Here is a 16,708-nt window from a genome sequence, read left to right on the forward strand (position 1 = left end):
CTATGAATTCGGCACGTACTTCATATAAGTTTTAATGAATCATTTGAAACAAAAACTGTCTCATGTTTGTTGGATCTACTGATATTACAATTCTACTTGTGGTCAAGCTGATCAATTATAAGCTACTGCGTTTCTTTTTTCTTTTTAATATATATTCACAATACTGGTTCTACGGGAGAAAAAAAAACCTCATTTCCAAATAAATTAAAATAAATAACAACTGAAAAGGTAGGGGTTTCCACTCTTCACGTCACCCCGTACTCCCGGGCCTCGGTTCCCTTCTTGTGGCCTCCATGACAATTCGGTAAAACAATTACAGCATAAACCCGTCCGCAATGCGTCTAAATTTAAAAGCTGCAATGGCTATCAATATCATTGCCTCTGGTGATATACAAGTCCCGAATTCATTCTTCGATGCACTTCCAAAGTTAATGAATCAAACCCTTGTCATGTAAATGTCATTATCATTCATAAAATACTTAAAAAAAAAGCATTATTTTGCAATTCTGCTATTTTTTCCCCATGTTGATTTCAAAATTCCCAAAACCTTATGCATCAAGACACCCTTTTACATATAGTAATTTATCCTGGCTATTCGTTTATAATACCTAATGCCAGGTTTCATGGTTACCGTGCCAACCATGAATTTCGGCGAGCTTTCGCCATTTTCGGCAGTATGTGTTGCAAAGCCTAATGATTTGAGCTATTTGTAAGGTAACATTACCATTTTTTAAAATATTATTCTGCTGAAATCGATGAACCCATTTAATTATTAGATTTGGATCCTCATTGTTATTTTGGTTTCTTTCTATACATTTCCTATCTATCAGCATGTGTTTGTTTCCTACAACCAAATTATCACCTAATTTATGTTAATTTCAGGTTGTGCTTTTCTAAATCCAAAAAGTCCCCCTTCTGTAACGTTTGTTGTGCTTCACAAGTGTCACAAAATCAAGTTTACCTTTCTACAGCAAGGTAAGAATTTTGATTTTTTTTTCTATTTTTAATTATTTTTCCTTCTTTATATATATATATGTAGTAAATGATTTACATCTTATATATCAAAGCATATAATCGACCGGCAAAAAAGTACAGAGCATATATGTTGGAGCATATAATCTTATATATCAGAGCATAGATCAATTATTCTTACTAGGAAGAATTCTGTTTCCATTGTTTTTTAAGTTTTAACTTAAAAAACTGCATTTTATATGTTGGATTCTAGTCGTTGCGTTCTTATTCAATTCTTCCTGATCTAATGAATATCATTGAGGGTTCTCAAGTCTGGGGGGTTGGAGAGCTCTTGTTATTGCAAGAAATAATTGTGTATGTTTTGATGGGATAAAGCACACCAGTATCTTCTGATTTTGCAATTTAGGTGTTTTCAGAAAATGATTGTCAGAATCCATCAGGAAAATCATTATATTAAAGAAATACTAACTGATCTGATTGTGGTTTTACGTTCTACAAACCAACAAACTGTAATGCCCTTAATATTTATAAATATTTTTTATTTGTTAAATATTGAACACTAAGTACTCAAGCATTTTTATATTCCTAATTAGTACAGTACTTTGTGGGTTTTGACATCTTTATGCTTTATAATTCTTACAAAATTTCTCATTTTGACAATGTCAAGTATGCTTAAAGTGACTTTCATATTTTCTGAGCCTTTGAATGCACTCAATGTTTGCACTCAATGTTTGTTGCTATTTACAATTATTCTCCCCCGGTGACCTTTGAAGGCCACTTCTCATCACTTATGTGAATTCTAATAATCCTGATACCATCTTGATAATTTCCCAAACCTGATAATAACATAGCGGATTTATCCATATTTTTGGCCACATGACCTGATTCATGAACATTGATGTTGATTTGAGATGGAATTTATTATAAATACATTAATGAATTATAGCTTTTCCTAAATTTGTTGATTATAGGATGAAAAGCATTCAAGTTGGATCTTTTATCTATAGCCACAATAGCTATGTATGTACTCGATCTACTAATCAGAAAAATATTTGTACCAAACATGCTTCCAGCAGCTGCATTTTATAACTACAATGACTTTCTTCAGTTTAATTCAATATTCAGCTCCAAATTTGGTCTCATCGAAGGCAAGTTTCCTATGTTCCCGTCTTCCTTTGGACATTTCATATGATGCGATTCTATATAACTACATGCTTAACATATTATATTATGTTAATTAATTAGAATTTGGCATTCGCATCATAATTGTGAATATACTTTGAGCAGTTTTCTTAATTCTCATATTATGAATTTGGTAGCAATCATTCTTTTTCTTGTATCATTTCGTTGACTTTTGAATTTTATTTCAGGGAAAATTGCAGGAAGTGAAGCCTTTTCTCAATGGCTTGAGGCTGCAAGGGGGACATAAGTTGAGAACACTTCATTCTTCATTTATATAACCTTTTTAACTCAAATTGGCTAGTGCTTCTGTGCGGGGAAATGGTATTATCCAATACAAAATCCTGAAGTCCTCCAGTTTGTGAGTGCTATCCACATTAAATTTCCCGTGTGAAAAATTCTATATGCCAATACTACATATCAATCCCCAATTGGAATAATGTTTAATGGAGTTTATGTCAAAAAACTGCTATTTTTAATATGCGTGGTAAAGATTTTCCATATCTCCATTACTCTTTTACCTTTTGTTTGGTATAAATTAATTCCACAAAATTTTGTGGACTTCAATTGAATTACTATTTTCTCATTTCTCGTATATATATATAAACAACTTTCATTTCAATTCCATGGAATCAATTCTAGAGATTGAACATAACTAAACTAATTTCCATCAAATTGATGGAATTTCAAGTCAATTCCCCAAAATTTATGCAATCTAAGTCTTCGACAAAAATTCTCACACTTTAATTAACATCTACTATCTCCTTCTTTTACTCTTTCCTCTTCCCATCTGTCTCTTTATTCTGCTTTTTATTTCTCTCTCTACTGTATTTTTTTCTCTCAATCTTTCTATAAGGTATTCTTGATAACTATCATATTTTTATTTCAATTCGAGATATATTTCAGTCATAGATTTTGTGGAATTCCATCTAATTCCATATCTTAAGTTTATTAGGCCAAACATGAACATACATTAAATAGAGTTCATTTGTAAATAAATCAAAAACGCTTTAGATTCATTTATACCAGATGGAGGCTTAGTGTTGATTGGCTTACATTGTTCACATGTTGGTAAAGGTACATGGATATTATATGTAAGGGACTATTACCACACATTTTTATTTCGTTGCTTATCTAATCAAACTTCCATGCCTTCTGATGTTTCAAATTGATCATAATGTTTTTGAGTGCATATTTCAATCAGGAAATAGTTGGTTCGCCATTAAAATGTTGCAAGTAATTAAATGAATTAAAAGCGTTTGACATATGGTAATTGAAAATCTTAAAGGTTCATGATTCTCAGACATCGTGATTGGATATGAAATATTACAACTGTTAAGTTATTTATGCCTCCAACTTTTTCCTTCTTTAATATATGTCTGGTATGTGCAACTGCACATAAATTTGACCTCACAACTTCATGAAGTGGATATGAGAATCATTCATTTTGTTCTTGCATTATGAGTTTGTCGCATCATGACACCTTTTATACAGGTTCGAAAAGATGCCACTAGAATCTTAAAAGATGACACCTGACTGCTAATAATGCCCAGTGGGAGGACAGACAACTATTCAGATCTATTAGGGGCACTGAAGTGCAGGCTGATTTTCATGATGTGGAAGGACGAACATGGTAAGAGAACAATACGATAAAGCTTGTCAGTTGATTGGTGGAACAGAATGTAAGAACATTATTATACTTCCTTTTGGCTAAAGCATTTGTCATTTGTTGTAATACATACCATTTCCCGTATACCCATTAAAGATCCCACCTCTGACATAGCAATTATTTTGTGCAAAGGATCTGCTCTACTCGGAGAAATTCATGAAAAGCAAAGTATAAACAAGTCACACTAGTGTTTTTGGGAGCTTGCTGGCTCAAAACTTGGCAATATTCTTGGTGTTGAGAAGACTACTGAACATGTATGGTCTCAATGGAAATGTACATCATCTTTTTCCACTAATAGGTTTTTGTTAGTTTTTTGAGTTGGAAATTTTTGGAGAAAAATTTTAATACATACAGATGAGATTTTTTAATGGAACGATATTTTCTTTCTTATGACTTTTAATACAAGAGCCTTTTTAGAGAAGATGCCAAATTTGCTCAGCATTTGAAGAAGCAGGAAGCTGTGACTGATTTTGCAAAGTCAAAAACCCTTGCACAACAACGCCAATATCTTCCAATATACTCAATGCGCGAGGATTTACTTCAGGTTCAGGAAGGCACAAAAAGTTTATTCTATAGTTACTCTTTCATTTGTTGTTGTTGTTTATCCATTTCGATGTATGTGTTCACCAGTTTTCTCATTCTGTTTATAAACGTGCACTGGATAGAAGGTCCGTGTAAATCAGGTCGTTGTTGTACGAGAAACTGGTTCAGGAAAGACAACTCAATTCACACAGGTTTTCCCCATGCATTACATTTTTTCTTTTTGGTTTAACCTGTAGAAAATGTTTAACCAGTTGTACAAGTTAAATTATAGGCACCTCATGAAGTGGAACCTGATATTTAGATTTTGTTGATAGTATCTCCATGAACATCGGTACACGAGAAATAGTATAGTTGGTTGCACACAACCAAGTTGTGTGGCAGCCATGAGTGTTGCAAAAAGAGTTAGCGAGGAGATGGAAACTGAATTAGGAGATAAAGTTGGTTATGCCATTCGTTTTGAGAAGGTGACTGTGCCAAACACCATAATTAAGGCAAGTGCTATATAAAATCCATGATAATGAACTCATTAGATGTTATTTTATACTTTCTTATAAGCCTTTGTTATCGATGATGATCATTTAAATGTCCATATGCTACGGGTGCCTTCTAATTTATTTATTTATTTTTTAGTTAAACTTCACTTTCACTTTGCATCAATAGTTTCAAAAGATTTCTAATCAAGGGCTTCTATAATAAATTAAATTACTCTACTTTGTTAACAATTGTGGTAGAAGCTCCTGTAACATGATGCTTTGTCTGAACATTTTTCTAAGAAGTTTGTAACAGTGGAACACATTGAGAACTTATGATGTTGGATTCTCTTTTCTTTCAACAAATCAGAAAATTCACTCTGAAAGTGGGACCCATTATCAGTGATGATCTCAAATGGCGTTCCGTACCGACAAAGGATGTTAGTACGAACGAACTGTGCCGCCTTCTTGGCATTCAAAACCGAATAAGAGGCTGCCTCGATCCACTTAGTGAAATAGTCTACAGCAACCAGGATGACTTGATGACCATTGGAAGCCTTTGGGTGGATCTTTTCGATCACATCTATGCCCCAAGTCGCGAAGGGCCAAGGTGAAGCAATGGGATTCAAATTGACCGGAGGCCGTTTTTGCAGCTTAGCAAAAATTTGACACTCATGGCACTTCTGCGCGTGCCTTATGCAATCTGCATTCATAGTTGACTAGTAATAACCCAGGTTCATGATTTTTCGAGCCAGAGCTATCCCGTGCATGTGTGGACCGAACTCCCCGTTGTGTAAGGAATCCATAACGGTTTGAGCTTCCCCTTCATCTACGCATCTTAGATGCAAACCGTTCCAACTTCTTTTATATAGAACTCCCCCAGTAAAGAAATATCTAGATGCTAACTGTCTCAGTGTCCGTTGATCAGTCTTCGAGGATCCATCCTGGTAAGCCTCGTTCTGAAGATAATTCTGTACGTCCCAAAACCAGGGCTTGTCATCAACCAAATTCATGATGTGGGCCGGCTGTTTCTGTAGACGAACTGTCAAAGGTCGAATGATTTGATTCCCCTCTACATTGACCATGGAAGCTAAAGTAGCAAGGGCATCAACAAACTGGTTCTTGGCTCGGGGCAAGTAATGGAAAGACAGATCCTCGAATTGTTGAGCCAATTCGTCCAAGCGTTGTAGGTAAGGAACCAAACGCTCTTCCTTAATTTTCCACTTCCTTAGAGCTTGGGAGACTATTAAATTGGAATCCCCGAAAATCCTAAGGACTTTTATCTCTTTTTCCAGGGCCGCTTCTAACCCCTTAATGCAAGCTTCGTACTCGGCTTCATTGTTGGTGCAGTCGAAATCTAACTTGACTGCGATTGGGACGTATTCTCCACAAGGAGTTTTGAACACGACTCCAATTCCATTTTCGTGATAATTCGAAGCTCCATCAAAATACATCTCCCAAACGTCATTTTCCATGTTCAAGAGATCTTCGTCGGGAAATTCCACTTCTTTCATTTCGTCTTCCACGGGCAGTTCCGCTAATTGGTCAGCCAAGGCTCCTCCTTTTACTGCCTTCCGTTGTACAAATTTCAAGTCATAGGTTGCGAGCACTGACACCCACTTAGCCATCTTACTGTCAAGAACCGGCCTCTCCATAAGGAATTTCAAGGGGTACGATTCAGAGATAACATATGTGGTATAGGATGAAAGGTAGTGCTGCAGCTTTGTACAAGCCCAAACTAGAGCCAGACATAACTTCTCTATCTTATTATACTTCAGCTCATAGTCTAGCATCCTTTTGCTAAGGTAGTACACGACATTTTCTACCCTGGTGTCTTCTGCTTGTTGAGCTAGCATTGCACCCATCGCTTCTTCTGTCACTGATAGGTACAATAGCAAAGGTTTTCCTAGCCTTGGTGGTTGTAAGACTGGCGGAGATAGTAAGTACTGTTTGACCTGATCAAAGGCTTTCTGACAATCTTCGTTCCATTTGACGGATACCCCTTTCCTGAGTAATTTGAAGATCAGACCACAAGTATCGACCAATTGATTAATGAACCGGCTGATGTACTGTAGCCTTCCCAGGAAACCCCGAACTTCCTTTTCTGTCTTTGGTGCTGGCATTTCCAAAATGGCTTTGGCTTTTGAAGGGTCAATCTCTATGCCTTTCCGGCTGACCATATGCCCCAGAAATACTCCGGATGTAGCTCCAAACAGACATTTTGCTAGGTTTAGCTTTAAATTGTACTTTCGAAGCCTAAGGAAGAACTTCTCAAGTGCTGTGGTATGTTCTTCAACTGTTTTCGATTTAACAACCATGTCGTCCACATACACCTCAACTTCTTTATGAATCATGTCGTGGAAGATAGTTGTTGCCATTCTTTGATAAGTTGCCCCGGCATTTTTGAGCCCAAAAGGCATGACCCTATAGCAGTAGGTTCCCCACTCTGTGATGAATGTCGTCTTCTCTTTGTCTGGCAAATGCATCATTATCTGATTGTACCCGACAGCGAGATCAGTCAAGGAGACCATCTCGTGTCCAGCCATTCGGTCAACCAACAAGTCAATATGAGGCAAAGGAAAATTGTCCTTCGAACATGCTTTATTCAGATCCCGGTAGTCGACACACATTCGCACCTTTCCATCCTTCTTAGGAACCGGCACTATGTTCGCTAACCATGTTGGGTAGGCAATGGGCTCTATGAACTTGTTTTCCAATTACTTAGCTACTTCCTCCTTGATTTTCAAGGACCATTCTATTTTCAGCCTCCTTAGCTTTTGTTTTACCGGCTTACCCTCGGGGTACACTGGAATCTTGTGTACTGCTATTGCTGGGTCAATTCCCGTGATGTCACTAGCCTTCCACATGAAGCAATCAGCAAACTTCTTCAAGCATTCAATGATCTGTCCCCTGTTCACACAGTCAGATGCAATGTAAGTATGTTCATTTTCTTCTTTGCCAATGATTATTTTCTCTTTTTCATTTTTTATTTCATTTATTTCTTTTTCATTACTTTTCCTAGGATATGCTTGGAAAGATTGACACGCAGGGTAACCAATGATCTGCAAGCTTGTATTGATAAGGACAGAATCGTCCTCAAAAATTACATCAAATTTAAAATTCGGATTTTCCAAATCCAATACAGAAGACTCAGAACTAGACTCTGACTCGATTTCAGACTCAGGGTCAAACTCAGACTCAGTACAGGACTTGACATCAGGTCCAGACTCTAGGTTTGGCTCGGGAAGGGTTTTGTCAGCAGCGCGCTCCTCCTCGGTATACCAGTTGGTGAGAGGCCCTTTATTCGGCTTGATCAGGCTCAGCAAATCTTGGTTCCCATCATTACTAGTAATAACTGCAACCTCGTCAAAGAGACTGGGCTGCATGAGATCTTCTATCTCCAGCTCGGTTATTGCCTCTGGCTTGTTGTCCCAGACATCAGCAAATATTTCCAGCCCGGGCAGCATTTTCTTAGCTGTCGGGCAGTAGAATGGTTCCTGGAAGCTACAATAAGGAATTGTTTCTCCCAGTTTGCAGAAATGACCATTCAAAGTCAACAAGTAAGGCCGCATCTGTATACCCTTCTTCTTTCTTCTCCTGGTCATTGCATCGACCTCTTCAGATAAGTCATTCAGGTCCAGGACACAGATGTCATTCATTTCTAGGAATAGTTCAAAAGGATCGATCAATTCTTGGTCAGCAACGATAGCATTTATCCCGTGATTTGGTAAAGGATTAGTGCTAATATTTGGCTTGCTCTTTGGAATGATTGAACCGTTATCCACCAGGTCTTGGATGCGGTTCTTAAGCGTCCAGCATGCTTCAGTCTTGTGCCCGTTACCCTGATGGTACTCACAGTATTCATCAGCCCTATAGTTCCTCGGCAATGGGTTGGGTGGTGGCCTTGCTTCCATAGGCTTAATGTAATTTGCCTTGACAGCCTCTCGGAATACAAAAAGGATTGACATCCCGAGATCAGTGTAAGTCCTCCTCGACTGGCTGTCATTTCTCATATTCCCCACACGTAAAGGGTTCGTGGGGGTGATACTTGCCACTTCGTGAACTTTGCTAGCTTGGCTAGGCTTCTTATATTTTGAGGTACCCGAGTCTTCTTTCAGTTGACCCATTTGGATTAAATCCTCTACCTTGATTGCAGTTGCAATGAGGGACTGAAACGTTGGTAGGTACTGAGTTTGCAGTTGTTGTTGGTAGACAGGCAGCAGATTTTTGATGATTATGTCTACCTGTTCTTGTTCTGAAGGTCGATTGATCATTTGGGCGGCCTTGGCCCTCCACCTCGTAAGGAACGAGGAAAAGGGTTCGTTGCTCTTTTGTTTGGTGGTTTCCAGTTCTCTCCGAGTAACATCCACCTCTATATTATAGTGGTACTGCGTGTTAAACGCATTGCAAATGTCTTCCTAGGTCTTCATTTTAGTCCGATCCAGGCTGACAAACCATCTCAAAGCAGCACCAGTCAGAGATTATTGAAACAACTGAGCAAGGAGCTCACTGTTCAAGCCAAACGGGTTGAGGGCACCCACATACATTTTCAGGTGCATTTTGGGACAAGTGGTTCCATCAAACTTGTCCATGTTAGGCATCTTGAACTTTGTCGGCAATCTTGCTTCAGGGAACAAGGATAAGGAGTCCATGTCCACCACTTCCTTATGTGTTTTAAGGGCAGTGATTGACCTTTCCAAGAGTTCCAATTTTTCTTTCATTTTCTGAGCTTCCAACTCAGCAGCAGTTCTGGAGGGCATGTCATCCAGGTTAAGGGCAGGGTTTGAGGACGTCGGTGCAGCAGCAGGTCCCTAATTGGAGGTAGCAGGATCCCTTCCCACAGTGGAAGCCCCATTTCCATTACCACTACCTAGTTCAGCTATTACGGCAGTTCTCTGGGCAGCTAATGCCTCATTCATTCTAGCCTCCATTCTGGCTTCCAATTGTTCCATGAGATTTTGGATGTCAGAAAGTGATGCCATTTGGATTGCAGGTGAAGTTGGTGAAGCTGGTGAAGCTAGTGAGGTTGGTGATGGCATTGTAGGTGTGACTGGAACTTGGGTAGGCACTCGAACAGTGGGTACCTGTAAGGATAAGGGTAACTGGATTAAGGTACAGTGGGTAGTATTCTGTATCAGGGGAGCTGAATGTGAGGTAGATCGACTCCTTTGTCCAATTGTGCATGACTGAAAAGAATATTTTGTGTTCTTTTTAATGTTTTTAATGTTTATGAATGCGCACAATATCACGTCATAATTGGTTTTAATGATATGATTCACATCATTGGGTGCATACAGCCCTAAAGGATAGGTTCTATAGGCTATGACACAAATAGAAAACTGGCTTATTAAGGGACCCTTGAACCTTGAGTAAGGATATACCTAACCACATGTGAAACAAAGAGTTTCGCGTGGGTCCAACAATACGCATACTCATAGGCCACCCCCAAAAGGATTAGGGATGGTTTGCGGTAACAGAGAGGACGCTTTGGCTGTCCGTCGACATAATCAAGGAGACCTGCCGATCAGCGCTACTCGCTATCCAGACTCAGAAGTTTGAACAAAAGAGAAGAAATTCATTTGAAATTCGTTTTTATGCAATGGAGAAAAAGATTCTCAATCGTGCAAATAAATCAACAAATTTAAATGTTTTCATTAAATTTTACAATTAAGTCCAAATTTCCTTATCAAGTATTCTTAAAGAAAGAACACTTGATTCGTGTTAGGGTACCCTACAAAACAAAGCACAATAAAATAATACCCTAAAGAAGGGCAGGTTAGTTGATGCAGCAATTGTAGTCCACTTTATGCAAAATAATTACATAGCTCCCCAGTGAAGTCGCCAAATTGTGAACCCTCCCCTGAAGGCAAAATTATGCTAGAACGAGGTATGCTCACGTGTGTGTTTTATGAAGTCGCCACCTAGTTTATTTTTATAAGGGAAAACTAAGAAAGAATCCTAAATGACTCCAATTTTAATTAACCTAAGTCTAGATTAATTACCCCAAAGTTTAAGGCACAATCTACGAATCCGAGGTGGATCCCGAGACTATGTCATGCTGATTAACTAACCTAAGTGTAAATGCTTTGCAAGGTAAATTGATGCAATTAGACCAGTAAAGTGTTTTGGTGATTTCGACTTGCCGCTCGAGGTTGAATCCCGAACGTGCCTACGTACTCTCATTTGAATGAGAGATCAAAGCCGACGTAGTTCGAAAAGGCCTATTCAAAGGCATTTTGAAGGGGTATGCTTCATGCATGAGTGTGTGCATGCTTCATGCATTTTTTAGGCATTTTTGCCAAAGATTGATTGATTTGTTGTTTTAGGCATTTGTTGCCAAAAGGTGTTTGATTGGGCAATTTATTGCCAAAAAATGATGTTTGGGCTATTTGTCGCTAAAATGGTTGATTAAGGTATTTGTGCCAAAAGTTGATATTTGATTTAGGCAATTTGTTGCCAAAGATTGGTTAGGCGATATGTCGCCAGAGTGATTGATTAAGGGCATTTGTGCCAAAGGGGTTTCGTTGGGCGATTTGTCGCCAAAATGATTAAGGCATTCGTGCCAAAAGATGATATGTAATTTAGGCAATTTATTGCCAAAGAAAAAGTGATACTTGGGCGATTTGTCGCCAAAAAAAGTTGATTGATTAGTTGAGGCAATTTATTACGAAAATGTCGATTCAAGCAATTTGTCGCTAAAAAGTGGTTATTTGAATTATAGGCAATTTGTTGCCAAAAGCGATTGATTAAACCGTAGGCAATTTGTTGCCAAAACATGATTGATTAAACTGTAGGCAATTTGTTGCCAAAAACGTGATTGATTAAGGCTTTTAGCCACAATTATTGATTATTGGACTTTTAGCCAAACTGTTCGAAATAAAGGCAATTACACCGTAGTTATTAATTAACTAGGCACTTTAGCCAATATGTTCGGAGTTAAGCATTAATACCATGATTATTGATTAACCGGGCATTTTAGTCTAAACTTATTTACTTAAGGCAGTTTGCTGCCAAAATGACGATGGTGTGAATGCAGTCATTTAATTATTCAATTAGAATTTAGAGTAGAAGAGAATATGCACAAAATGCTGAAATTAAATGGGCAGAGTTTCGTTATTATCTGAGTTAATCGGCGGCCGCTTCTTAGCTTCAGTTTGAAAATTCCAGATTAAGCTCCTCGTTTGGGGAATACTAATTAAAATTAATTCAATTAAGTGACCAAATATCACAACAGCAGAGTAATAAAAGCCTAAACTAAATGCAGAAAAGCAGTAGAAGAACCGCAAGGAGCGTAGGAGAGAAGAGAGCGTCCATCAACACAGATCGAGTGAGTAAAACTGTTGATTCGGGGCTGTATTTATAGGGAAAAACCAGGCTGGACGACGGCTGCTGCCACCGTGGACGGCGGCCGCTGTCCCCCTATCCTGTCCACTCACTAGTTTGTCGTTCCAAAGGCTTTTTCGGGAGTTCCGTACCTCCAAAAAATATTCAGGGACCAGTTCCGCGATCCTCGTAATTTTTCGGACGCTTCAAGTACCATATTGGCATACTTTCGGTGAACTTTCCGAATGGCCCCCGGTCCGACCGGACTGTTTGCAGTCCGGGAAAACAGGCTTTTCGAGTCTCAAAATTTGAGTATTAACATAGTGCAACTACCCCCATTAATAATAAGAGTACACACTTTCCCACTAATCAAACACCTAGTGTGAAATATGTTCTCACGCTGCTCAAGGCTTTCCTCCTTGACATGCATATTCAAAGCACGTCTAGCAACTAAAGCTTTACCATGTTCAGGAAGTATTAAGTTATCTGAATCATCATCATCATCAACATCAATTAATTTAAGCATATCATCATAATCACTACATTCAGATTCAGAACTAATATTCCCATCATCTTTAGCAATCATAACTCTTTTATTAGGACATTGAGATGCATAATGCCCTTTCCCCAAACATTTAAAACATTTAATTTCTCTAGAAGGGGTTGTAGAGTTAGAATTACCTTTGGTGCTTTTAATTGCAGTTTGGACAGCCTCTTTACCTTTTGAAGTTGATTCTGTCCTTTGGAAACTAGAACCTTTAAATTCCTTCTTCTCACCTCCTTTGGGCCATTTAGATCCCCACGTGTTGTTAGAATACTTGTTGGTGGATCTCCCCTTTTTCTGTCTTTCAATCTTCATGGCCATATCTACCATCTCTTCCATGGAATCATAGCGATACATCTCTAAGGCATCGGCTGTATCATTATTTAGACCTCCAAGGAACCTTGACATGGTGATTTGTTCATCTTCCTCAATTTTGGCTCTAGCCATGCAAACCTCCATTTCCTTATAGTATTCTTCCACACTCTTCCCTCCTTGCACCATTGTTGCTAATTTATTGTGTAAATCCCTAAAGTAATGAGTAGGGACAAACTTTTGGTGCATCAATTCCTTCATGATCTCCCATGGTGGTACAGGTCGCATTCCTTCTTCTTTTTAATAGCAATTGTTCCCACCAAAACATAGCATATCCCTTGAATTCAACAGCAGCAAGATGGGATTTCTTCTCCTGAGAATAGTTATGGCATTCAAAGATCTGTTCTACCTTTCTCTCCCATTCAACGTATTCTTCAGCATTGTTGTTACCTTTGAATTCTGGAATCCTCATTTTGATTGATCCCAAATCCCCATCAATTTTGTTAAAATTAGTGTCTTCAGTCTCCTCATCATCATGGATTTGTATTCTAGTTTGCGAACGAGTTCTTGTTGTATTAGAGCTTTGTGAAGCCTTTATCTCTTGCAATTCCTCCCTCATGTCTCGAAGGAAATTGTTGTAGGTTCTAAATTGTCCTTGGATTAATTCCATGAAAAGTTTCAATTGAGGATCTTTAATTTGATTTCCATCCCCATTACCATCTCCAGACTTGCCTGTACTCATGGTTAGTATTCAAAATAGAAAACACGAAAAGATTTGAGTTTATAGTAAAGCACTCCCTCACGTGTTTACACTCTTTAATCACTCCTTGCAATTCCTCCAATTGTACTTTAGAATCTTAGGTCAACCAACCAACTCAAATGCACGTTTAGAAACAAGGAATAAAGCTTAACAATGAAAAGCAAGCGCAAATTCTAGAAAGAAGACTAAAAAATGAGATGGATAGTAGCACAAGAACAAAAACAATGCACTACTTAATTATCAATTAGAGTGTAGTAAACAAGCAAACACACCCTAATAATGTAATAGAAGCAAAAGAAAGCTCAAACAAGAATAAAGAAACTAGAATTTAAAAGACAATTTCTGGATATAATGTATGAATTTAGTTTACTACAAAGCAAACCAAATATGGACCTAGTTAATTCTACCCCAAACAAAGCAAGCAATCAAAGAAAATCCAAAAATTTAAATTTTTTTTTATAAGGTCAGAACCGAGCACGGGCGTGCATGTATAGCTTGGTCCGACAATTGAGAGTCAGAGCCTAGCACAGGTGTGCTTGTTGTGAAGCACGGGCATGCTGACTTGTATCCTCCCTTATCCTTACAATATAACCCAATTTAGTTAGGATTAGATTTTCACAAGGATTATAGTGGATAAACTAAATCTCAGAAAGATATGGACAAATAATTCTTGTTACCTTATCCACAAAATAGTTAAGATTAGATTTTATCAAAGATTATAGTGGATAAGCTGAATTTCCACAAAATAAGGTCAAATCCGTAAGAATTAGGAAAAAAATCCCTATGAATTAGGAACAAAATCCCTAAGAATTAGGAACAAAACCCCCATGAATTAGGAACAAAATCCGCACAACACAACTCAAGCTTCAATGGTGGACGATTTTTTTTTTTCTTACTCTTTTTTTTTTAGCAGATCTAATTTAGCAAGATCTAAGATCACAACTTCCGGAATTTTTTTTTTTTTTTTGAACAAGAATGAAATTAACTAACACAATTAATGCAAATTCAAAATTAAAACTAAGCAAAACAATAAGACAAACACATGAATTTAAGAAAACAAGAAAATAAATAATCACAAACCCTAGAACTAAGATAAATAAGAATTTACCTTAATCTTTGGCTCTGATACCAAACTGACGCGGAACCCTATGGAAATTAATTCCAAGAACTCTATGACAAGATTTGGAATAGATCAAAGATCAAACTAAACTCCCCTCTATGGCACCCAAAGCTTAAAGAAGCAAGAACACCAATAATAGAGTAAAGAATAAGATAAACACCACAAATAATTTGATAAGTTTATCTTGATTCTTGATGCAATTAGAGGAAAGCAATCTCACAATCACTCTAATCAAAGGAACACGCCTAAGCATGAACAAAGCTGTAGCTTTTCTATTTCATTGAATTGTCTTTTGTTTCACAATATAACAAGCTATTTATACTAAATCTAAGAGGTCCTGATCCTTAAAGGATTTAGAATAATTAATCTAAATCAGCTAAGGATAAGGATTTAGCTAATCTAAACCAACTAAGGATAAGACTAACAAATCTTAACAACTTAAAGATTTGGATTTACTAATCCAAATCAACTAAAGACTAGCTAAATCTGAGCAAATCAAGGATAAAATCCAAGGGGGGGCCGAATTATAGGAGGCCCAACCCATTATTATTGATACAACTCAAAAAAGCAAAATTGCACTAACTAATCTCGCTAGAGGCAGATGCTGGCACGGCCTGGGCGTGCCAATTCGCATGGGCGTGCTTCATGGTGATTATTTCCTCTCGCAAGTCAAACGCGGGCACGGCCTGGGCATGCTATTTGGCACGGGCGTGCTTCATGTTACTTGATTTTCCTCCACAAGTCAGACGCTAGCACGGCCTGGGTGTGCTACCTTGCACGGGCGTGCTAACCTAGCACAGTCTGGGTGTGTCATAGGCTGGAATTTTAGATTCCATCTCAACTTGTGCTTCCATTAATATGAGAAACTTAGGTGTGCTTTTAAGTTCTTCATAGCACTTGTTGAAAGCAAGATCATGGAGCTCTTGTGTAACTTGTTCTTGAATGTATAAGGACATGGTTGTTCCATATTTCTTTGCGCAGCTCCTTGTAATTGGTCCACTAGGAAGTACTAATGGATTGCCATTGTTGTGCCCCTTGTTCCCTTGAGCTCCATAAGTGATTGGTGATAGTGGATCCGTATCAAAAAGTCCCTGTGAAGATTATGTTGGAGCTGCAGTGATGCAAGCTATGACCATCCATATTACGAGTGCATCAGGCGATATTCTGATATTTATGACTGGCCAAGATGAAATCGAAGCGGCCTGTTATGCCCTTGTTGAGCATGGAACAACTCATCTCTTCCTCAAAGAAAGCAATACCTAAGCTCTTGATACTGCCTATATAATCCCAACTACCAGCCGATTTGCAAGCAAAAATATTCCAAAAAGCGGAAGATGGGCCTCGAAAATGAATTGTTGCACCAACATTGCTGAAACATCATTGATAGTTGATGGAACTTTTTATGTCACTGACACAGGGTATGTAAAATGAAAGTTTACAATCCTAGGATGGGTATGGATGATCTCCAAGTTTTCCGTGTTAGTCGCACTGCTGCTGATCAGTGTGCTGGACGTGCTAGTAGAACTGGCCCAGCTACATGTTATATGCTTTATACAGAAAGTGCTTACCTAAATGAAATGCTGCCAAGTCCAGTGCCGGAGATGCAGATGACCAACCTTGGTAATGTGAGAAGATTGCTGAACAGCATTTTTGGGAGCTTGCTGGATCAAAACTTGGCAATATTCTTGGTGTTGAGAAGACTGCTAAACAGGCATGGTCTCAATGGAAATGTACTTCATCTTTTTGCATTAATAGGTTTTTGTTAGTTTTTTGTGCTGGAAATTTTTGGAGAAAAGTTTTAATACATAAAGATGAG

General features: G+C 38.1%; 1 long non-coding RNA gene across 1 annotated transcript; it reads left to right on the forward strand.

Annotated features, from left to right (window-relative positions):
- The first annotated feature begins 1,138 nt into the window (after positions 1–1,138).
- On the forward strand, positions 1,139–4,523 carry LOC149493224 (uncharacterized). The gene is made up of 3 exons (XR_016318527.1): positions 1,139–2,512; positions 3,646–3,833; positions 3,953–4,523. It is a non-coding gene; the product is annotated as an uncharacterized LOC149493224 (long non-coding RNA).
- The last annotated feature ends 12,185 nt before the right edge of the window (positions 4,524–16,708 follow it).

This window comes from Jatropha curcas, chromosome 10, assembly GCF_041381405.1.
Source record: "Jatropha curcas cultivar XTBG-Jc1 chromosome 10, XTBG_Jcur_1.0, whole genome shotgun sequence".
Classification (NCBI taxonomy): Eukaryota; Viridiplantae; Streptophyta; class Magnoliopsida; order Malpighiales; family Euphorbiaceae; genus Jatropha; species Jatropha curcas.